The 25,024-nt window shown below is 33.2% G+C and overlaps 1 long non-coding RNA gene across 1 annotated transcript; it reads right to left on the reverse strand.

The window, feature by feature from the left end:
* Positions 1-297: 297 nt before the first annotated feature.
* LOC114396245 lies at positions 298-4,551 on the reverse strand. The gene is made up of 4 exons (XR_003663262.1): positions 3,988-4,551; positions 3,193-3,282; positions 3,005-3,091; positions 298-880 (listed from the first exon to the last, which is right to left on the reverse strand). It is a non-coding gene; the product is annotated as an uncharacterized LOC114396245 (long non-coding RNA).
* Between the last annotated feature and the right edge of the window lie 20,473 nt (positions 4,552-25,024).

The raw sequence follows: 25,024 nt of genomic DNA on the forward strand, positions 1-25,024 counted from the left end.
TAACGTTGTTTTAGTGTTCTTATGCTGAAAAATTACCCAAACCAAGATCTCTTAAGTGAATGAGCCTAACTCTATTTAAACCTCGTCCTTGATCCCTCAACAAACTTAGTTTAAATGAGTTGCATTAAGATTTCAACATAATAAAGACTAAATTACTGCATTCCATTCCTAGACATACAATTTTCTAGCTTGCTCTATCAAGTTCTAAGGCTTTAAAGCACTTCCCAATGCTAAAAATTGTAACTATACATACAAATGGGTGATCAAGCCACAAACATGTAAAATTAAGCATAGATAGAAGCAATGAACACATAAGAACATCATTAAATAGATTGTAAAAGAGTATTACATCAAAGGTTCAGCAGAACTCCCCAACAAGAGATTTAGCCTTCCATTACAAGCAATGGACTGTTTAGCACAAAGTACATATTTTTAGGGAAAAAATGGTTGAGAATGGTTAAGGATGTCTCCTTCAACCTCTAGAACCCTAATCTCACCCCTCTAACCTAGACTCTCTTGGAGGCTGGTGGTTTGTCGCTCTAACTTCTTCTCTTGCTCTGTTTTTTGACTCCCCTCTTTAGTTTCCGCCAACTTCAGTGTTTTAAAGGCTCCTTGACGTTTTAGATTCTAAAGGCTCGCTTAGTGTGATTGGCTTGCTAAGCGCGAGTTAGTGAAATTTGACTTAGCGAGCTGAGGGCGCTGAGCGCGAGAAGAGACAAACGACTCGCTGGGCGAGCACATCTCTGGTTGATCCTCTTCTAGGGTTTCTCATCATGCTAATCGAGCTGAGTGTCTCGCTTAGCGGATGACACTCGCTAAGCGCATATGCCACGCTTAGCGAGACACCAACTGCTTGACCTTCTCTTCTTTTGGCCTTAAACTGAAATGGGTTCAACATTAATTCACAAAATGGGAGTATCTACTGTGTAAAATCAAAATAAACATGAAAATATGCACAATTCCTACAAAAAGAACCATAAATTGGGAGAAAGATGCTAATTTCATGCAACTATTGAATACAAAAGTTAGTCGTAAATAACGACTAACATGTATTGTACATGATAGACAATTCAATCATTTGGTAGAGCAACAGAAACACCAAGCCAAGCATAAATAGAAAACCAAAGCTGATAAGATTTTGGGCAAGAAAAAAAAACAAGTGATCTGATTTCTCTGCCTTTCTTCCTAATTCCATACCTATGCATACCATGAAAATCCCAAGATGTGCTTGAAGCACTACAAGCTAGGGTTGCAGATCTATAATTTAAAAAAAAACCTTATTTTTCACTCAGCTACAATATACCCACCCAACGACTTCACAATTCTATAACTATATGGATTATTCTACCAGTACCCACTTGTCTTGATAAAAAAAAATTATCTCATTTTCACTACTACAAAAAGTAGCTTCTCCGTCGGTTGATTTGGGCATTCTACCATGGTTATTAACAATCGTTGTAGCCAACGTCGTACAAAGTCATCACTTTCTACGGCAGTTTCATAGAAAACTGTCTTAAAAAATATATCATTCTATGATGGTTCTTAGTTAAAAATCGTTTAGAATTGTACATTTTTAAGACGATTTTCTAAAAACCGTCTTAGAATGTATTTTTTTTTAAATGAAATATATTGAGAATTCTAAGAAGGATTTTTGAGAAACTTAGAAACTCAAAAACCCGTCTTAGAATGTATTTTTTAAAAAAAATATATTTTAAGGATTCTAAGATAGTTTTCTCAAAAAACCAACTTAGAATGTAGACATTCTAAGACGATTTTTCAGAGAACCGTCTTAAAATGTGTTTTTTTTATAAAAAAAATTAAAAATTTCATATACATTTTTTTTACCATCAATCTCAAATTTCTATTGTAACCACATGTTATTTCATATACTGTGTGCATGCTAATAGATACGAAAAAAAAAGGAACAAAAAATATTGTCCCTGAAACAAGCATAATAGAAAGTCTTAAACAATATAGTTATAATTATGTAGGCATGTTATCTAATAAAATTGTATCAAATATAAATAAAGAAGGTAGAAGTTATAATTTGAAATTTCCTTCTAGGTGGAACTTCCCTCACATGCACTAAAAGTGATAGGAAATAGTTTTTGTTTTGAGTTAAAAATTTATATTAATTTTTATAACAATTTTTTTAGTTTAAAAGCATCTAAATATAAATTATTTCACTTAAAATAAATTTTAATTAAAATCTATTTTACAAACACTCATCCAAACATAAAATATTATTAGTAAAAAAAATAAGATGTTCTTAGACGTAGTGTTATATCATGTATGAATTTTAAATTAAATAATTAATATAAAAAATTAATAAATTTATCATGATAACTTATTATAAAATAACTATAAAATTATTTTATATTATTAATGTGTTAAGTATTTTACCTTCATATTATTGTACTATCTTTCATTTAATATATTATGTGGTAAAAAAATATTAAATTGTATTTTATTCTTTTTTATTAGTTGAAAATATAATTAAAAAATAATATACAAATATCATTAATGTTGACTATTATTTGCATATATACCACTGCAAAGTTGGACAAGACACGCTGTAATGCATGTGTATCATATTAATATACATGAATAGCTATTCACCTAATATATATTGACGCGATGCATTACTACTAACTAGGTACCATATCAAGCAAGAATTGATCTGTCTATGATCAGACCTCTGTATAATTTTGTAACAATGTTTCCCTTTCCTATGCTCCTAGCAAAACTTTGGATTCCATCTGTTTTAAGGAATCATGTATCTTAGTCCAAAGCTCAAGTATCAAAAAACTTAAATCTATTAAAGGAATTAATTTCTTTTTATATATATTTTTGATTTAAATACATTTTTCATTCTTGCAATTTAACATTCTTTTTATTTTTTTCTTGTAATTTTCTTTTCGTTTTACTGTGTTGCATAATAGATACAATATCAGAATATGTGATTATGTAACTGCATTGTAAGTAGGAGCAACTGAAGGCATACCCAATTGTGCAGGGCTTAATCTCATCTTGACTTAGGCATATAGGTTTCGTAGGACCTGCTTCATCTCCACATGGTAATAAAATCCACCTATAAATCAGAGAAGGAAGGACATAATAGTTATGTGATATATAGATATGGAATGCAATATCCTATGGATGATATTCGTTCATATTGGGTCACAGACATACTCCCTATTAATGGCACACTCAAATGCATTGTTGTCTTCAAACCATCTGTGTAACTGGTCGTTTGCCTTCATAAAATATCAAGCCCAATATCTAGATCAAAAGAAAATCTAAATTTGTCAACTATTAAAAATAATTTAGAAACTAGCTAAGAAAACTTTACTTTTAATTCAACAAAACTAGCTTATCACTTTTTAGTTACTAGCTAAGTTTTTAACTTTCAACTAAATTTTAAACTTTTAGTTACTTTTACCCAAAATAATCATATAATATAAACTAATCTCAATTTCCATATAATTCAATGGTGGTTGGTTTTCTTAATTAAATGTGAAGTTTACATTTGCCTATTCTATAAATCAAGTAACAATGGAAATGCATGCTCTGATTTCCTAGCAAAGAAAGACAACTCCTTGGACTATGGTTGGCATATCTTACAAGCTGCCCTACACCCTGCTGATATGTTTTTCTTTGTTACTGACGGATGATTAAGGAATCCATCACGTAACAAGCTAGTTCTTTGTCTCCGTCCTTAGTTTTTTTTGTCTCTGTCCTTAGTTTTATTCTGGGTGATAAAAAAATATCAAGTAACAGTTCTAATAGGTCATTGTTTATCCACTTACAACTCTCCTTAGTTGCTCCATAACAGACTCCATCAAGGAATGTTGTCAGACACTTTCACATAACATACACTTTGACATATGATTGACCTCATGTACTACAATGTTAGGGAATGTTGTTAGAGTGCAAAAAAATTTACATTAACAAGCATAAGGGTAGAAGGACATTATTCAGACTCACACATATACAAGTTCAATATTCAAATTCCGGTGGTTTCCTTGGCTTTGTGATAATGTCACTTTTCCTTCAATAAGTTGATATTGTTCCAGTTCTATTGGCTCATAAAAGTATATCAAAGTCTGCAAAACATAATTATCAAACCGAGAGACCAAAATAATATAAAAAGAAGATGCAACTTGGAGTATGTGATAGTATAGACATTCAACATAGACCAGTAGTCCAGCATAGTAAATAACCATAATGAATGACAACCTAGCACAAAGAAAATCAAGACAGAAGGGAAATTATACCAAACATAAGATGCACTCCCCCTCCAGGTATTACAGGCATGAGAAAGTGAAGAAGAATTATTTAGTAAATTGGTAGAGAAACTAAAAAATATAAATTCGAAGGCTTTAGAGTTGTGTCGTGAACAAAAGGAAGTTGCCAAGTGAAGGACTTACTTTAAAGAGTAAAGTGATGAGTTATTTGATTGAAAAAATCAATTGCCAGATCATGATTAAATGCATACAAATGTTTAATAAAATACGTAGCTATTTAAATCTCTCAAGTCTTAACCTTTGATTTTCTAATCAATGGGTATAACTTTCACTTTAGTCTTTAAAGGAGCAAAATCAGAACAAGGCAATCTGGGTTGGACCCACAGAATTTGAGATGAGCAAGGGGAAAAGGAAAAACTAGCATCATTGATCTGAACAAGGGAGAGGTGGCACGTTAGCTATAAACAAAAATTGTAGCAGCAAGAGATGAGATGCTCAAGGAATGACAACTCTTTCTCATGATCTAAATTATCCCAAACCGTTTTGTCTTTCCATTGCATTGTCCATTTTATTTCACATACCTCTCTATTTTCTTCCTATTTTTATCCTTGTTCAAAGGATGTTGTGAGAAATTAACGTTGATATATAATTACTCTACTTCAAAAACATAAAAAAAGTCTAAATCGCACGTTCCCGAATAGACATGTTGCACCACTTTATTTTCAAAAAAGAAAAGAAAAAAGAGTAGCCAAAAATAAGAAAGAATGACATGCGATGCTAGCAGAATTAATTAGCAGCTAAGGAAATCCCTCTTTAAGCACTTAATTTTGTTAGCTTAAATTATACGTTAGAGAATCAACCAAAAAAAAAAAAAAAAACTTGCCTTAGGAACACCAGCATACAGATCTTCTCCCTCAAGGTGGTTGATGATGACTCCATGTGTAGGATTCAACTCGTTGGTAGCTATGTCATCGTACATAAACACCACTATGTTCTCTTCTTTTAGTCCATCTTTTATTAGCAACTAGTACGCATGGCACACATTTGCCTGTTTTTAATTTAATTCAATTCATCACAACATCCATAAACCAAACCTTTAATAAAAAACACAGAGCAACTCAAAACATAAAACTAATTAATTAATTTTAGAAAATAAATAAAAGGAGACACCTTGGTCTTTGAACCAATCCAAAAAAATAAAAACACCGGCACCAAATTAACTTACTTGATGCCTGTAGTTTCCATAGCCGTTTGAACCAGCCACGAGAATCGCCCATCATGTTCCCACTTCATCCGAGTCAGCATCCACCGGTTCGGTCGGTAACTTTATGACTGAGTCCCACTCCTTCTGGTTTGGTCTTGTGGCTGCACCGTGCATTCTCACCAGCAACACCATCATCCATAATATGACGTTGTACCACATCGTTTTGCTTATAATGGAGTGATCAAGCGCCATATATATCAGCTGAGAAAAACAAACTCCCTCCGTCATACACACAAGAACAAGGGTTGGGTTGGTAAAGCAGAGGAATGAAGAAAGGGTTTATTATGCAAAATTGACTCAGTTAAAGAAAATATGCCATGCAAACTTAGAGCGTGACACGTTCAAAATCAAAACATTTTGGGAAAAATGATAACAAATTCAAAACCATTTCTTAAATTGAACTTTTATACTATGAATAAATTAATCTGAAACAATAATTTCCAACTAAACAATAACTTATTGTCATTTCTCTATAGCTTCCAAGAGATGAAAAAAGAAGCTCGACAGAAGAAACCAATTAGAGATGTTAGTTACCAGAGAGCTGAGCGGTTAGATTTGCTAGAAAAGATGTTAGACAAGTAGTCTCAGATATCTTAAGAAGGGGGGTTGAATTAAGATATCAAAGACTATTTCCTCAATTAAAATTTTAACTCTCCTTTTCAAAATTTTCAATGTACCCTTATTATGAATTACTAAAAAGACAATTCAAAATAAACTTCTTTAATGCAAAAGACAAATAACAATAACTAAAAGAAGTTTAAGGGAAGAGAAAGTGCAAACTCAATTTATACTGGTTCGGCCATGCCTTGTGCCTGCATCCAGTCCCCAAGCAACCCGTTTGAGGTTTTCACTATCTTATAAAATTTCTTTTACAATGTCTGAATCACACAAGGACAACCCTTCCTTTGTGTTCAGATAACCTTACAACAAGAGACTTTCGGTCCCTTAACTAATTCTCTTTGAATAAGAAAAGGAAGAAGAAGAGTTCTCTCTTTTAAGAGAAAGATAATACAATGAAGATCACTCAATGATTCTTTATTGAATTTGCAAGTGTTTTGGCCAAGGAATTTTTTAGAGGGTAAGACAATTTAATTTTTGAGAGGATAAGACTTTTTTCTGTTCAGTAAAAACTCTGAGGAAATTCGTGTCCCAAGTCACCTATATATAGGCCTTTGATGGCCATTCAAAATCATTTGAAAAGATGTGACTGTTGAGAGTTATTTTCAAAAATTCCTCACTGGTAATCAATTACCAAAATGGTGTAATCGATTACACAGTTGTTTTCTGAAGAGTTGTGACTCTTCACATTTGAAATTTGAATTTTAACTCTAGTAATCGATTACATACACTCTGTAATCGATTACAGACTTTGAAATTTAAATTCAAATTTCTAAAGACTATTTTAAAACATTAAAAACTTATAGTAATCGATTACAAGCCTTGTGTAATCGATTACAAGCTTTCAAAAATATTTAGAAACATTTCAGAAAGCATTTTGGCCACTGGTAATCGATTACCAGCCTACCAAAGAGTAAATACCACTTTCATGAATTCTTAAAAACTTTTGAAAAAAAAAATTCCTTTGCCCATAACTTGTGCATCATCAATTTAGAAACTCTTTCTAAGACTTTAGAGACTAGATTCATCATTTATCTTGGATTTCTTGAAGTATTGTCTTGGATCAAACATGAGAAGCGCATTTCTTTGGCATCATCAAAACTTCATGACATATTTGCTTCTACAAAAGATACCTTCATCTTCCGTTGGAAACATGGGGAGGCCATATTTCTTAACTTTTACAAAGCTTTCTTCTAGATAAACTCCACGGTTGTAGAGAATGCTGATCAAATTCCCATATTAAAATACTTATAAATATCACAACTTTTCCGGCCACATGCATGATTGCAATGCAAAAAATAAGGCCCAAAATAAATTAAAAAAAAAATAAAAAATGCAGGATACAAGGATCAAACCTGTTAACAACATATCCTGGTTTGAAAAATTCACCAAAAAAAATCAAGCAAAAGTTCACAAAAAATACACAGGTATGCAAAAATCAAAGAAATCGGAGGCAAGCGAGAAAATAGAAAAAGGATATGAATACCGAAGAACTCGTTAACGATTGTTGTGGAACCGTGAAGAGTGATTATGTCTTTGGCAACTGTTCTTGTGGCCATGTCTTTTCTTTTGTAATTAGAGTCTAATTTCGAACAACGAACATTCAAGTTTTTGACTTAGGGTTGGGTGGAACTTATTCGCACGATGAAGCAAAATGGGGAAGCTTTTGTTTCGATTCTGGGAACATTGGTAAGCGAAATGAACTGGTTTTGAAAAGGGGAAAGTAATGGCAATAAATTAGGGATTGGAAGTGGAAAAAATAAAACTTGGTAGGGAAGTGTGATACCCTCTACCCCGACATATATATAAATAACTAAAATATATAAAATATTGGTAAACAAATTCACGTGGGTAAAAGGTTCACATTCACTTGACTATTACCAAATAAAACTTACTAAAAATATATTCGGTTCAAAACAAGGCCATAAAAATTTACAAAAAGTGTTTTGTTAAATCAGAGAGGTAAAATAAAATAGACTAACATCATGCAATTAATATAGAACTTATGCCCCAATGTCACATCCTATCAGAGCATTGTGTCCCGACGTCCTTCAGCACAATGTTTCTTAAAGTAATTCACCTAGTCATCTACTCTCCCGAACACAAAGTTCAAGATCATCACAGGATCCAAAAACAAACAACACACAGGGAGTGAGTTATCATATTTCTAACTAATAGAGAAACAAGACAACTAGATATACATATCATATAAATGAGATATAACTTACTTAAACATGACTCACGTAATTCCACCACTTTGTCATTTAAAATTCACTTTTGAATCATCAATCACATTACACATGAATCACACACTTCGATCAAGACATAATAACACATCAATTTCATAATAAACAATTAACAAGTATATGCAACAGTTATGCTAAGACTCAAGCCTATATGCAATGTGGTACCATGTCAGTGAAAAATCACCCTGGGGCGCTTAGGAATACATAACAAGACACACCACAAAATGGGTATGTCAGGTCACTCTCACCAAGTAAAATCATAGGGAGACCAATCAGGATCATGTTGTTTTGCGAGAATGCTCCAACCATATAGGATCAGCACAAGCTTAAAGGAGCACTCAAACCGGGTGACCCCCAAGGCCTACACTCCGAAGAGTCCGTCAGGACCTCTCCTTCCTGATTCAGGTCCAACCCCTAAAATAATTTTTTGCATGCAAACACTGCTCATGAATTATAAAAAACCCAAGACCTCACACTTGTGTTTCAAACACGTTTAACACAATTGCGCTACAATTTAACACTGGTTCCTAAATAGGAAACCTACACTTTCTCTTTAACACTGCACATCAACACTTTTCTCAAGATAACACTGGTCGGGTTATTGTACAATTTACAACTTACAACACAAGTAATGTCACATCCAGAGTTAACCATACACTAATTCACAACCAAAACTCATTCACAATTTCACATATCATAATGTCACAATCCACCATCACATGTTTACATGTATCTCACAAATTAACACATGTTCAACTTTGCACTTATACTCAATCTCAATAATAATACTATAATCTCAAAGCAACATGTTATTCCACAATTCATCACATATTTCATTTATAAACACTGTTCATGAATTATACAATACCCACGACCTCACACTCGTGTTTCAAATATGTTTAACACATTGCGTTATAATTTAACACTGATTCCTAAATAGGAAACTTATACTTCTTTTTTAACACTGTGCATCAACACTTTTCTGAATATCAACACTGGTCGAGTTATTGTATAATTCACAACTCACAACATAATTATTGTCACATAAGTGTTAAACACACACACACTTATTCACAACCAAATATCATGCTCACAATTTAACATCTCATAATGTCACAATCAATCATCTCATGTTTACATGTATCTAGCAAATTGACCCATTCCACTTTGTACTACTCAATCTCCATAATAATATTATAATGTCATTATAATAATTTATTACACCTCATAACTCATAAACACATCACACAGTAATCATATTTGTATGACACAAAACATATATATATATATAGTAAATTGAGCTATATGATTTTTAATCAAAAGAGTTTTTATAACAATTAATTTAATATTACATCAAAAGAAATTACTACTAGGCATTAACTTTACAACTTTCTTTAATTTATTATTTTAGTATTACAATAAATATATACACATTACATGTTAATCATTGTCGTGGAAAAAATTAGAACAAGATGATAATTTGTATAAAATAAGTCATTGAATAATATTATTTACAATATAATTCACGTTAATAAAAAGAGCTCAATTTTTTTAAGGGTTCACACTCAATACAAGAGCACATCAATTTCACAGCAATTTCTCATTAGGACATCAACTGGTTCATCAAACATATATAATTCATAGTTATAATTATAAGGATAAAATAAAAATTACGGAAATACTCCAAAACTCATTCCAATTGATACTCTAAGGATCCCTACACATGTTCTCACTAATCCCCAATTGTGAATAACTCATCCCTTACCTCGATGTAGTCGCTCAAGCATTCTCCATTATCAATTGTCGTATTTCTGGTGCTCTATAGAGCTCCTCCTCTGGTTGCTCTGTTAGGGTTCCCAAACATTAGAGAGAAGGAGAAGGGATTGAAGCTTTCATTCCATGGTCCTACGTGCGATGCATCTTTCTCCCTTCACAGACATTATTTAAAAATCCCAACGGTAAAGACGTGCAGAAATGAATCTCGAATCACATATCAAAATTTTACGACAATCCGACGGATAACGAGTTTGGGATCATAGTTTTACCGAGACAACTCTGGGTTTCTACGGGAAAGGAAAAGTTACAATGCAAATGATATTTCTCTCAGCTCAGACGGTGAGATTGCTCAGAATTGAGTTGCGAACCATGTGCTTAAATTTCACGATGATCCAACGGTGAATGGGTTTGAGATCGTCATTTTTCTAAGACAGGTTTGGTGGTCTGCGGGAAAAAGAGTGGATTTTGAGAGGAGGTGAGGGAAAAAACAAAACTTTGAGAAAGATGAGACATCATCGTTAGTATGAAAACTGACCTAACACGTTTTTATTTATAATTAACAACTTATTATTTACTATATTTATTTATTTTTATTATTTTATAGAAAGAAACTCTATTTTATTCTCTATCAAATAATAAATAAAATATCCTTTTTATTTTCTCTCAAACCATTATTTTAATTAATAAAGTTATTTATTCTTATTTATTTAATTATAAAAACCTTATCATTTTCTAAAACTATATTTATTTATAAACAACAATTTTTTTTTAAATTAGTTTATGAAAAAATGGGATGTTACAAGAAGCACCATAACCGCTAAATAAGGGGTACCAATGCTACAAGAAGTTGGTGGGTCTTTCTACAAGTCCTTGAGCTCCTTGAGGATGCTCTTTGAAGCTATGGGAGGGACGATACGCATTCAGATCTGAAAGGGAAAGAGGGATCTGAATACCTGGTTTTGGTTGTGTAGCACCAAAAACCACAACCGGTGAAAGAGGGATCTAAAAGGGAAAGAGTGATAGTGAGAGGTCTCTGTGGCTTCCACTTACGGAAAATGAGAGGGAGAGCAAACGTTTAAGCGCGCGAGAGGGAGATATAAAAATTAAAAACATACTCCCTTCTAAGACGGTCTTTTAAGGAGGTTTTCGCAAAACCGACATGGAATGATAGTTTCTAAGATCTCATATTTACAAAATTGTCACTGCGTTACATACTAAGACGGTTCTCGAGGAACTGTTGTCATTTTGTTGTCGTAAAAAATATTTTTTCTGGTAGTGTTTGTATCAACATCATTAAGACAAAGATCTATTTTGTGTAGTAGTGATAATTCCAAAAGCACTTCACGTAGAATATACTCTCGTTGGCTTAGATAGTACAACGTAATATCAAGTTGAGTCTTGTTTTCTATAGGTGCATGTAGGCGATAAAACCAATAAAAAGAGTTATGTGATTTGATTTGTGCATAAAAAAATTCTCTAAATGAAAATCAACAAGTTATGTGATCATTAATTAGATCACATAATTGATCATCAGTCATATGATTTGGTAACTTCTCTCTTTACACTAGTATACAAGCAAAAAAGAAGCCTAATAAATCATGATAGTCAACAATTGAAATGCAATCAAAAATTAAATTATGTGGTAAACACAATAAGTAAGGCACTAAGGTTTAAATTTTCCTCCACATAGTTGTAGTTTTGGTATTATAGAAAATAGGCTTTTTGTTTTAAAACATTCTGATTGTCAATACATAAAGATTATGCTAAAAAGAATAAAATGTTGTTTGAAAATTTGGAAAATCATCTTCAAGCTCATAATATATTTTAAAAAATAAACTTTTCATTCAATTAAATAGACCAATGATATTTAAACATAACGGCAACAACAAAAGCAAGTCAAGTCTATCCTAATGTTTATCAATACATGATGAACAACAATAATATATATATATATATATATATATATATATATATATATATATATATATATCATATTTATGTGTTCATTGCTAAAAAAATTGTTTTTTACGATGCACATTCTAAGAAGGTTATGCGAAACCGTCTTAGAATGTCACATGGTGACAATTTTGTCAATACAAGATTGTTCAACGAAGATGGTTTTATAAAAATCAGGTTTTATAAAAACCATCTTAGAAACTACTGTTCTACGACAATTTCGCGAAAACCGTCTTAGAAGGTAATATTTTTAATTTTTAACTCTCCCCCTCCTCTCTCATTTTTCCCTCTCCCTATCCTCTCTTGTTTCTCACTCTCCCTCCCACTCTCTGACTCTCTCGTTTCTTACTCTCCAACTATCTCCTTTGGTTCTCTCTTTCTCTTTTTTTCATGAATCCTAACATTTTTTTCCCTTCGTTTTTCCGGTTAGCTCCGATCGTGAACCAAGAAACCATCACCATCAATTGTCTCCTCTCCATGTCCGCAACAAAAACCCTCTGATTTTAGTCTTTGCCGCCTTGAGGCAATTTCCAAAGAGTCTTGACTTGGGTGGGTGACAAATCTGTGAGCATGGAACACTGTCGTTTAATCAAATTCCTAACCACGTCTAAATCTCTGCACGTGATGGCGTCGTTGAGGAGGATGGGACCCACGAAGGCCACCTTCAGTTTGATATCTAGAGTCTTGAACCCATAGGGACACGAGGCAAACCATTAGTTAATTGACTCAGGATGAGTTGAACCAGACGAGTTAACACACAACCTTGGACCCAAATTTTATCCTCCAGAGGTCTATTCATTTTGAGTTACTGTTATTGTGTTTTACAAATTAAAGTAGTTATGATTGTGTGACCAGTGATCTGACTTGGTTTATTCTTGTTTAGTATGAGGCCCATACCAAGTAGATTCACTTTTACCAAAGTTGGGAAGGTGACGTTGAATGGTGGAAAAGCGTGACATGTACGCAATGTAGAGATGATCGCTTGTGACATTGTAAGACCCATGCTTATTTTTGTTTTGTTTTTTTGTCTGGGAGTTTATATATGACACACTCCTTAAGTCCTAACAACTTTAGTTTTTGTTTTTAATATATCTTGAAATTTGGAGATCGAAGAAGATTCATGAATATAAATGCATGGAAACAGTGTATTACTATATTCTGGTGATGATGGGATTGATTGAAGCTAGCATAATTGCACAAAAGGGCTTGCGGTTAGAGACGTGAATCTGATAACTGTCGTCCTTCCCTAGTCTCCACTACATACGTAAGCTCAAGTGAGTAGCTACTGCTGCAAACTGTGGCACTTTGGGCTCATTTAAGGGTTCGTTTCAGTGGACTTTACATAACAAATCCTAGGCCATGTTTTGACCAGAAACATAAGATACGGAAGAATTTTGAGATTGAGCAACGACATTACTATTGGCATCCACACACAAAACATACAGTGACAATGGGAAGCGGTGAACCAATTAGTAACAATATATAGCAGGCAACTCGTAGAACATCTCAATAAACAAGACACAAAACATATGCACTACTAGAAAAATGGCGTTTTACGACACAAACACTACGACGGTTGTTGGGGAACTGCCTTAAAAAGATGTGCGGTGGCTTTTTTGTAATTATTTGAACAATAATAGGTTTTTATGATATTAAATCTAAGACGGTTAATTAAAATTGCCTTAGAATGTGCTTTTTCAATTAATTTTATGACGGGTTTAATATAAAAATCGTCTTAATTTGTTTGGGTTAAAATAAATCCTTTCACGCTTCCTCACCTCTTTCGCCTTTCGCACTGAACCTCACTTCTTTCCCCTTTCGCATTGAACTCTCTTTAACCCTATTCTCGCTTGTAACCCTTTCAAACCTCTTGCCCTTTCGCGCTCAAACCTTGCTTGTAGCTTCTAACTTGTTAGCACCTGTTGCTTACCTCTTGCCCTTTTGCGCTGAAACCTTGCCTCTAGCTTCTATATACATACTTTCTTTTCGCCGCAAAGTGACTGACATAACCTTTTAAAGGTTCAAAGAACCTCCCCCGTCGCCGTCGTGGAACCCTAGCCTCAGCTCCCTCGCCGCCTTTCGCCGGAGTATCACCCCAACGCCGTCGTCACTGGTGAGTTGTTTTTTCTCGTTACCACTTGCCCCTAAATGTTCTTCTTACTCAGAAATTAGGGAACATTTTGCACATAAGCCTCACTTCACTTTGAAAATCATCCTCTGTCTTGTTCGATTTCTCCCCAAACCTAATTTCTTGTTCAATGCCATGGTTTTGAAAATTTCAATACGAAAGTGATTTTTTTTTTCTCGGTTGTTGTATTTCTACTGTTAATTGCTTTCAGTCCCTATTTTGTTTTTCACTGCTCAATGACTCTAACACTATGTAGAGAAATCATCCACCAAAAGGCCTAACGCTATGAAGACACCGCAATCTGCCTCTAAATTGAAAAGGTAATACAAATTGTTTTGTTTGTTCTAATTGGAGTTAGTGCGTGTTTTGTTAGCTTGTTTTGAAGAAATAATAGCTTTTTGAGTGAATGTTTTAAGAACAACATTTATTCCTAGAAATAATCTGTTACGATACTGCACTTATTAGGTTGATAATTAATAGGGTCACCTTGTGAAAGCTCTCTTATTTGTATATAGAAGTATACCAATGGGGTTATGCTATTAAACTCCTTCACTACTCTAGTAAACTTTTGAACATGTCCCTTATCAATTGAAGCAGCCAAATCCATTGTGATGTCATGGTCCCAGAAAATTTCCATTAGCACTGTACAGGAGGGAAAATATCAATATGTTTGGACTACATTAAATCTTGTCTATTTTTGCTTTTGGCTATATTGATATAATACGTATCAAGGTTAGTAAGAAAAGTAGTTGTTGTGAGTTTAGGATTGGGGATCTAATTGAGTCCTTCCCAGGAATTGTTCTGTGGTCCAATCCTAGGTATCTAGATAAACAAAAAAGAAATTATATTGTTTTTAGCAGACTGAAAACTGAGGTCTAATTGATTTTTTAAGAAATACAAAGTCCATTTATATATATAACGTATAGTCTGGTCCTTGCTCATTATTTGTTAAGTTTACTTGGTGAAGCTCAGGTTACCAAACTGAGTGTTAGAAGTCTTCATATTTGTCATAGGTGATTCTATTTGTTCTTATGAATAAATGCTTGAGCTAAAAACCTTAATCACTGTGCACTTCAAATTTTCACTTCTATTTCCCCTTTAAGTTTTAGTGGCTTATAGCTCATTTAATGGTTGTGAATTTCATTCAGTCTTTCCCCTTGGTGTGAGATTTATATTGTGTGAAACTAGGTATGTTACTTTTATTGCCAGCTCTGCTGATATTTTTGCTGGTCTTGAAAACTAAATTATTGAGAATAAGAAATTTCACTGCATTAGTTTGAATAGGACACTACAAAATCAAATTCGCTATCCTTTTCTTTGAACATAAGAAATTTCACTGCATTAGTTTGAAGTTGGTCGTGACTTTAATGCCCCTATATATATGCAGTCAAGCCTAGAGAAATAAAAAAAGTTGGATATATCTTTTTCTAGTAAGGAATCATATATATGATTCACAAAAGGCAATTTAGTTGCGCTATGGTCTAACAGGGAAAGATTTATAAGGTCTTAGTGGCACTAGACATATAATCACTCAATATTATTTTATTTTTTTCGCTTAAATTTATATAAATTTAGAGGGGGAAAAAACAGGCTAACCTGATTAGGCCATACCACAAAAGTGTAAACATATAAATACGGGCCGGGTCAGGCCGGATAGCCCGTTTTAGCAATTCTACCAGTAATGCATGTGGGGGTAATAGCCTAATAGGAATAAAGATTTTCCTACTTACATTGCATGTGGCGTTGTTGATGGTAGGCGTGCGAGTGTACGGAAAACACTCTTTGCACTACGCAGTTTAAAATGGTAGTGTGCTTCAGTGCTGCCCAAATAATCATCACTTGTTCAGTGAAAGAATTAGACATGTTTCTAATTTTTTTTTTATAAAAAAAAACTAGAGTTCATGTGTAGTTAACAGTAACTACATTTAATAAAGGGAGATGCCAGATATATACATGATTCTTCTCATGATTTTTGTAGAGGAACAGGACACTTCACACTTCAGCTTTCAAATCATAATAATGAATACTTAGTAAGTGAAAAGCATGCATGATGGGAAACACATTAACAAGTGCACTCTACGTCTGTGAGACTTTTGTGAATATATAGGACTAGTATTGTTTTAATCATGACAAGAATTCAACATATTAGATCTAAGAAATTAGTGGAATTAACGACAATGACTAATTTGACACATTAAATTAATTAAATGAAAAACTAAGTTAAAAGATTTTATTAGAGGCTAAAATAAAAAGTGGAATTAACTCAAATTATAATATCATAATTTAAATTAGTTCTTACAAATTTAAAATATAGTTTATATTTGCATACATATTTATTTATTATGAACTTTGTTCTTGTAGTTGGATCATACCTAGGATTCATGAGACCAATTTAAAAACGTTAATATTTAAATGTGAAAGTGTAATTTGGCTTCCCTAAGTTAAGCTTCTGGATTATATGAGCGTGAATCATATATGAACAACACTAATGTTTTTGAGATGATTTCGCATATCCAATCTAGTTGTTATCCCAAAATAACTAAATGCCTATGGTGGGTGGTTATGTTTAGATCATGCACTAGAGTCTCGTCACATATTCGAGGGAAGATGATTATCAGCTTGTCTATGCTCTGTCCGTCGATCGGATATATACCAAACTAACAAAGTGATGAGATCACGAATTCAAATTATAGACGACTGAAAGGATACACATCTTATAATTTCAAGTGTATGAAAAACAAACTAATGTGTTTAGGATGAGCCAATCAAACATGAAAAATTTTAATTATAATATAAATATTTTATGTATTTATGATATGTTATACTAATTCAACATCACAGTTCTAGCACTGTAGTTTAATTAGTGTTTGATTTAGTTGGTCATTGTTTTAAATTCAATTAATGCTGCAACAATGACACATCAAAACATAATGAGACACAACTATAGAATAGGACACTACAAAATCAAATTCGCTATCCTTTTCTTTGAACATAAGAAATTTCACTGCATTAGTTTGAAGTTGGTTGTCACTTTAATGCCCCTATATATATGCAGTCAAGCCTAGAGAAATAAAAAAAGTTGGATATATCTTTTTCTAGTAAGGAATCATATATATGATTCACAAATAGCAATTTAGTTGTGCTATGGTCTAACAGGGAAAGATTTATAAGGTCATAGTGACGGTTGTGTGATTTGCTTTCATTTGATCTATATGGTTGCATAGAAATAACATTATTTTTAAACGCAATATTGCAAATGTGGAATATGTTATGAACTTTATAAAATTTAGGTTTTGGTGTTTAGATAATATCAAGTTCAAAGGGTTTAATTTTCTTTTTTCCTTTTACGAATGGTCTATGAACCTTATACTTTGCACGAAAGCCTTATAGGCAGTATGAACCTTATACTCCTTTTAATATATGTTATTTTGCTGATAAAAAAATAATAATTTAGTTTGAATTATAAATTTACGAATGACATGAAGATACTAAAAGTTACATATATTTATTCTTGAAAAATCTTAATCCGACTTAATTAATATGAAAATAAATATATATGCTAAACATTATTTTACTAAAATAAAAAAATTAAAGAATCTGTTTGGTGGAAATGACAAATATACAGTCCTATGACGAAGATCTTCGTCAGACCTTGATATCTAATTGTGGAACAAGGTGTTGGGGTGCACCTGCAAGCATTATGATGCCTAAGTTAGGGTATGAGAGAAAAGAGTGGAATGAGAATATTAGAGTTGAGTTCAATCACCCAAGTGGTTATTTATATACTTGAATCTGGGCAACGAATTAGTTAGGCAATTACTTACATATATATGTTTTTCAGTACAAATCTACATATCGGATAAAGTATTCTTTATATTTTTAATTAATATTTGTTTCCTTAAAAAAAGCTATGATATGATAAATATATAGGATTATAGGTCATTTTCCAAAGCCTAAAATTAATTATTTTATGTAAAAAAATTAATTATATTTATAAATTAAATTATTACCCAAATATATAGTAAACAAAAGACTGTGAATAAATATATTAAAGTCTCTCAACATATAACCCTGCTATGATCAGACAATATATCCTACTAAAATGCTAGTAGGGCCAATCTATAAAAACCAAAAGAAAGATGTTAGTGGGGGAGAGGAAACATGCTCAAATCCAAAAAGAGACGAGATGGCTGATTCAAGGAATTTAGAACAGCTTTGTCCTGCTACTGTACCTCAATGCCAACTTCAAATGTGTCTTTCTTTATTATTATGTTTGTGTTTTCTTTCCGTAGCTTTCCTTTCTGCTAAGATTTTTCTTTTGTCTGTCTGTTCGTGTGCAAGTAGAACTGTCTACAAAACCAGTTTAAATGGCCCGTGAAGCATTACTTGATGTGTGCCAATTCTGAAAATATTGCAGTTCATTTTATTGGTAGTTAAGTTGATGCAAAATAGTTACAAGAATCACATGGCTTAACAATCTCCTTTTCAAGGGATGTTGAAACTCAATTTACCCCATCAATGGAAGATAATGCACATATTGTGTTGTTTTGGTCCCTTAAAATGATCATTATAAAGTGGGAGGTATGAAAGTTTCAACTTGCTAACAATTTGATCCTTTCTACTTTTCAAAGGTGTAATTGTAAAGTTATGGTTTCCAAAACAACTTAAGTTGTACTTCTAATGATCAATCAAATTGTATATTAAATCTTTTGTGGTTTCTTTGTTAGTACATATCAGGGGTTTAACTTATAAATTAATTTTTTTACAAACTGTTGAGATCTCTTCTGTTAACTTACTAATCTGTAAGAAGCAATTGTTAATTCTCATATAAAAGGAGCAGCAACTATAGACGGCAGATGACCAACTATATCGAACACCTACACTAAACAACAACCAGGTTAACCCTCTGACTAAACAAAAGAGTTGATTTGTTTTTTTGTCCAAAATTCTTGATAAATATATATATATATATATATATATATATGCTTAAATATATTTTTCTTATCCGTACTATATTTCATTTTGTTTTCACTATGTAAGAATCGCTCTGTGAATGAATCCTAATCTGACAAACCCTGTCAGAAATCTGCCTTGCTTTTGTTCAATCTTTAAACACATGTCTAGGTCTAAGTCGAAGCTGAGTTTCATTTCCTTCCTTATCCTCCCATAAGTTGGTGTTCCTTCTATTAGGATATGCATAGCAGTGTTACTATCAGGGAAAAATTGTCAAGACTATTTGATTTTGACAGCAAAAGTCACAAACTTATGTCCTATTGAAATGAAAATAAGGGATATGATCTACAAATTTATCCAAAATCCTTAGATGAACGATTTCGAAGCCTAAAATGACACGGGTCAAAAGCAAAGTCATTGTTGTGTGTATTTACAGTATTAGTAAAAACAGAAGAACAGTCTAAGGAATTTCCCTGCGATGCTAGAGGTAGTATAATCCTCCTTCAGTGAGTTCAATCATGTTCAAAGTGCTAAAATATTGGAGTTTACACAAATAAGAGTGAAGGTTAATTGACAATGAAGATCCAATATGAATTTATGAACCAAGATGAGGCTAAAGCTGAACTCAAGTACATATAACACACTGAGAAGCTTCAAATGAGTTAAAAATTGAACTGTGCCAGAAAACTTATCTAGACTGAGCGAACCATTTGGCAGTTTTTTACATGAATGGGATTCAGGTCTGGCTTAACCGTAAGTGAGACCTAAGGAAAATTTTATGAAAACTATTTTAGTTCAAAGAGAAATTATATAGTAGGTCTTTTTTGTTAACATCCAAGTATTTGTAGATTATATAGTAGGTCTTTTTCCAGAGTTTGAATGTGCTCATGAAGTTCATCAATATCTGTTGTCAATCATTATACCACTCTAGGACGATACTTTAGTTTCCAAGCTGATTACTTTGCTCAGTAGCTCATCAATCTGCTCTGCCATTTCTGCCATGTTGAGTGATGAATTGGAGCTAGTCTGAAAGTGTTCTTTAATTAATGTTCTCCTTTAAAAATTCCAACTCCTGTTTCTTGTGAGTCAATCTGGCAATGTCTTCCAAGTCCTTTGTTTCTTCTATTTCTTTTAAATCTCTTTGGAGCCTTGGCTTTTCAGAATTATTCTGATCATAATGGAATTTGTCCATGAGAGAGCCCAACATGGAATTCACATCCTTTACCCTTTTGGATTCAATTCTGGTTTCATCATCTGATTTTTCTAGCTTCTCTTGAAACTATGTCAATGCCTCTTAAAATGATTTAAGAGAAGCTTCTGCCATCGAACGATGACCTTCATCATCTTCAATAGCAACACCTTCTCCAAAGTCATCTTGAAGAATGGAAACTTTGTCTTGCAATTATTTGATTTGCTCATCGGTTTCCCAGTACTTAGCTTAGGAATTATGATAAGACTTTTTTACAAACTCTTTCATAGTTTGTAGAGCCAGAATCTATTTCTGTAGGTTGTCAACCTCTTCAAGTTTCATGCTTTATCAGAGCATCAATTCCAGCTATATGTGTATGGACACTTCATTCTGTGATTCGGATTATGCAAACATGCTAGTATTAGCCAATGTTGAATATTTGTGATCCACAATTAACTGTTTTGGACAAGGTTCTCAGCTGAATCTCCATGCTGGAGCCAAGGAATATTAAGATAGAACCAAAGCTCGAAAATACCAACTTAAAGGAAAAGAATAAAGAGAGGGGGAAAAAATAAAGCAAAAAATAAAGCCTCCATATACATACATAAAGAAGAGAAAACTAAAGAAAAAGAAAATGGGGGGTTTATTTAAAATAATTGTTTCGGGTAATATGGTGGGAAATTGAGAATGGCTTTCTTGGATCCTACGAGAGACAATTTCACTGTTGCTCAAGCAGAAACTGCTTAAATAAATCATATTCTATAGTATTTCACTATTGCAACCAAAAAGATTAATCTTTATCTGTTACGACAAACTTCAATCCAAGAGACATAATTAGCAATGTTTTAAAAATCCTACCTCTACATCCTTTCATGCTAACTCCCTCTTGAGAAGTTGTATGTGATTTAGGGCTTCATTGAGGCTTTTCTCTTTTTCATCCAAAAATCTACAGGAATTGATGTATTAAAACGAGGCCAAATAACTTGGTTGAATGATGAACACTTTTCAGTTATACTAGATACTTCTACTATCACTTCAGAACCCCATATGAATTTGCATTCAGCTCACCTCGTAGTCTCCATCATTCTTTTGAACCACTTTGTCTATTCCATTGTTCTTTTTTCTTTTTTTACAAAAAAATTTAAGTGGAATGCATCTCAGAGTCTTCGATGATTAGAGCAAATCTTAAGGCTAAAAAATTACTTACAAAAATATTTAGGGTTTGTTTGTATTCACATATCAATAGCATGGAAACAGAGTTGAGCTTTTAAAATTGTTTAATGGTGGTACTAGCATAAGGAAAAGAACATGGTGTATGTTACACCACTTACCATGTGACATGTGCACTTGACTAGATATTTTCTTCCTTTTTTTTCTATAGAATAAAAGGCATTAGCTAAGAGGTCTGTATGTGACTCTTAAACTGCATTAATTGGCAAATAATTATACTAGTGTCACAATTGATGGAGTCACAAAAAATGCATCAAATGTCCATGGTAATAATAATGATTTGAAAGCCAATCAGTCATCCATAATGGCATTGAAGTTTGGCATGGTATATTTTTGGTAGCACTAGAAATCTCACTTCTCCAACTTGCAAATCAGCCTCAGCTTTCTTGTCTTGTTGCTCCCAAACTGTTTCAGATGGAGTTTGTCCATTCTAAGGTTTAAGTATGTAAATCTTTATTTCGTATATTGTCAAAATAAAACTCCAATTCTTAATAGAAAATAGGACCAAAAACATCAGAAGACTCTAATTTGTCTGGCAATTGGCTGTTTTTAATTATTATGTCTTAGCCATTGGCCCTTATAGTTTGAGCAATATTAATTAATATGTTATGCTATTAGACCTATCCAAAAATAGATTCAAAATCATTGGCCGAGTCCCAGGTATAGTGTAGCTATGTAATTATCTGGAATACATTTCACTTGTCCGGGTGTTGTCTTTACCAATGCACATCAACAGGATATATAGAGCATTAGGAATTTAAAAAATGTACTTATTAAGAGTCATTTTCATGCATTCGGAAGCTACTTGTACTTATAGGAATTGGCTTTGACATATAGGGGGCACCCCGGGCCAGCAAAGCTTTGCACGTAACAGAAATTTATATATTATCCGAGTTCTGGGACATTTACTAATGCTTCGGAAGAAGAAAATGAATAGATCTCATAACATTATTTATAATAACTACTGTGGTGTCTACAACAATAAATGAAGTCAAAGAAGAGTAATGAGATGGAACAACAATAAAAGGTAGATCTTGTGGGCAACCACACAACACAAATAATCAATCACTCCAACTACTATTTGGACTTGTCATAATACATGTCGTGTTATATCAGGTGCTTTCATTGCAATTACTTGCATACTTTCCTTGCCAGCATAAAGAGGAACTTTTTTTTTAATTAAAACAAAAAACAAAAATGAAATCTAAACGCACGAAGAGCAGTTAGAATATGTGTATTTGCTACATGTTAGTATTTATTTTTACTTCTTGAGTATTTGTCCTTAATCTTCTTTTGTATTTGATGTTGCCTATGTAAATTTAATGTGTTTTTTTTATACATTTTTCTGTTTATTTTGAATATAAATTGTCTATATGTATGATCAACTTATGTAAAGTTCACTTCGGTGTATTTACTAAAATTAAAAATATATAACTAAATATACAAGTTTTGAATGATGCACCAACAATTTTTTCTTTGACCTGCTATTACTTGTAAGTTAATGTTTATCAAATATTTTATCCCTTTCATGAACTAGGACCTGCGAGAGACAATTTCACTGTTGCTCAAGCAGAAACTGCTTAAATAAATCATATTCTATAGTATTTTGATGATGATATCTTTTATCAAGTGTTTTTCTTCTATGCTTCATTCTTATTCATGCAATAATTCATATTGTGGGGCTACAATAAGGGGTTGGCTGTTCTCCACTCCTACAACACTACTAATACTGTGGTCTTACAAGCTTTGCTATGATGCAGGTGTTACTGTTAAGGCGTGTGGCGACTGTTAAGGATAGCAATATAGTTGATACACTTCCATTTAACATATTGTCATCTCATTCAGTGTTGCATCCCCGACAACAAAGATTTCCTTACTATCATCGTTCAAGGTATGTATGTGATTCTCACACTTATGTGCTTAAGTATTATAGGCAATGGTTGACATGTTACTATTCTTTAGTAGTACATTGTAATTCATTGAGTGAGCCATAGTTCCTTGTTTGAGATTGAATACAACGATTAATATGGACAGTTTGGATTAATTTTTGTTTTCAATCTTGAATTGTCCATTTGGACAGTTTGGGAAGACAAATTGTTTTTACTTCATTTTGACTTATAAGTTAAGTATGTTGTGTTATTTTTGACTAAATTTCGAACAATGCATCTTGCTTTGTTCTCTGGGTGCATACATGATAGGCATGAATTGATGTCACCGCTTTCATGTTGTGTACTTGGAGACCAAAGCGAAATGCTGCCGAAATTTTGTCAAAATTAACATAACCGTCTTAATTTGTTTGTTTGAATGAAGTAAAAAATTGTCTTTCCGAATGGGGTAGGGTCACACCTTTTTATGAAGAAGAGAGGTTGACATGCATATCGGTTAATGTGCGGGCTATGACAGTACACCAAAATGGATCGAAGTTGGATGACAAGACCACGCATAAGTGACGAGTATGAGAATGGAGTTGAAGATTTCTAGCAATTTGCCAAACATAATGTAGCACCCATTGGTGGACTATACTTATGTCCATGTGTTAATTGTTTGAATGGACGACGACAATCTTTGGATGACATTAGAACACATCTTATATGTGATGGTATCAGTCTAAATTATACGAAATGGATTTGGCATGGTGAATTACCACAAATGTCATCAACCCCTACGACTGCTCCAGTTGATGAAGAAGTTGGTGATCGTATAGAAGACATGCTACATGATCTTGGACAAGAGGGTTTTAGGCAAGAATATTCACCTTACTATGAAAACTTAGATACTGATTCTACGACTCCATTGTATATGGGATGCACAAAGTACACACGGTTATCAGGGGTCTTAGGTTTAGTGAATTTGAAAGCTAGATTTGGGTGGAGTGACAAAAGCTTCAACGAATTACTTTTGTTATTGAAGAATATGCTTCCTGTAGATAACACATTACCCAAGAACCATTACAAGGCAAAGAAGATATTATGCCCTTTGGGTATGGAATACCACAAAATACATGCTTGCCCTAATGATTGTATTTTGTATAGACATCAATTTGCTGAAATGCACAACTGCCCTACATGTGGAGCGTCACGTTACAAAGTGAAGTCTGACGAAAGCAGTGTTGATGCAAGCACATACAAAGATTGTCCATCAAAAGTGTGTTGGTATCTTCCAGTAATACCAAGGTTTAAGCGATTGTTTGCTAATGCACAAGACGCAAAAAACCTAACATGGCATGCTGATGGGAGGATTAAAGATGGATTGCTCCGTCATCCTGCTGATTCTCCTCAATGGAAGTCAATTGATGAGTTGTATCCAGAATTTGGACAAGATCCCAGAAACCTAAGGGTTGGTCTCACCTCCGATGGAATGAATCCTTTTGGGAACTTGAGCTGCAACCACAGTTCCTGGCCTGTTTTGCTGATGATT

Source organism: Glycine soja, chromosome 18 (assembly GCF_004193775.1).
Source record: "Glycine soja cultivar W05 chromosome 18, ASM419377v2, whole genome shotgun sequence".
In the NCBI taxonomy this organism is placed as follows: Eukaryota; Viridiplantae; Streptophyta; class Magnoliopsida; order Fabales; family Fabaceae; genus Glycine; species Glycine soja.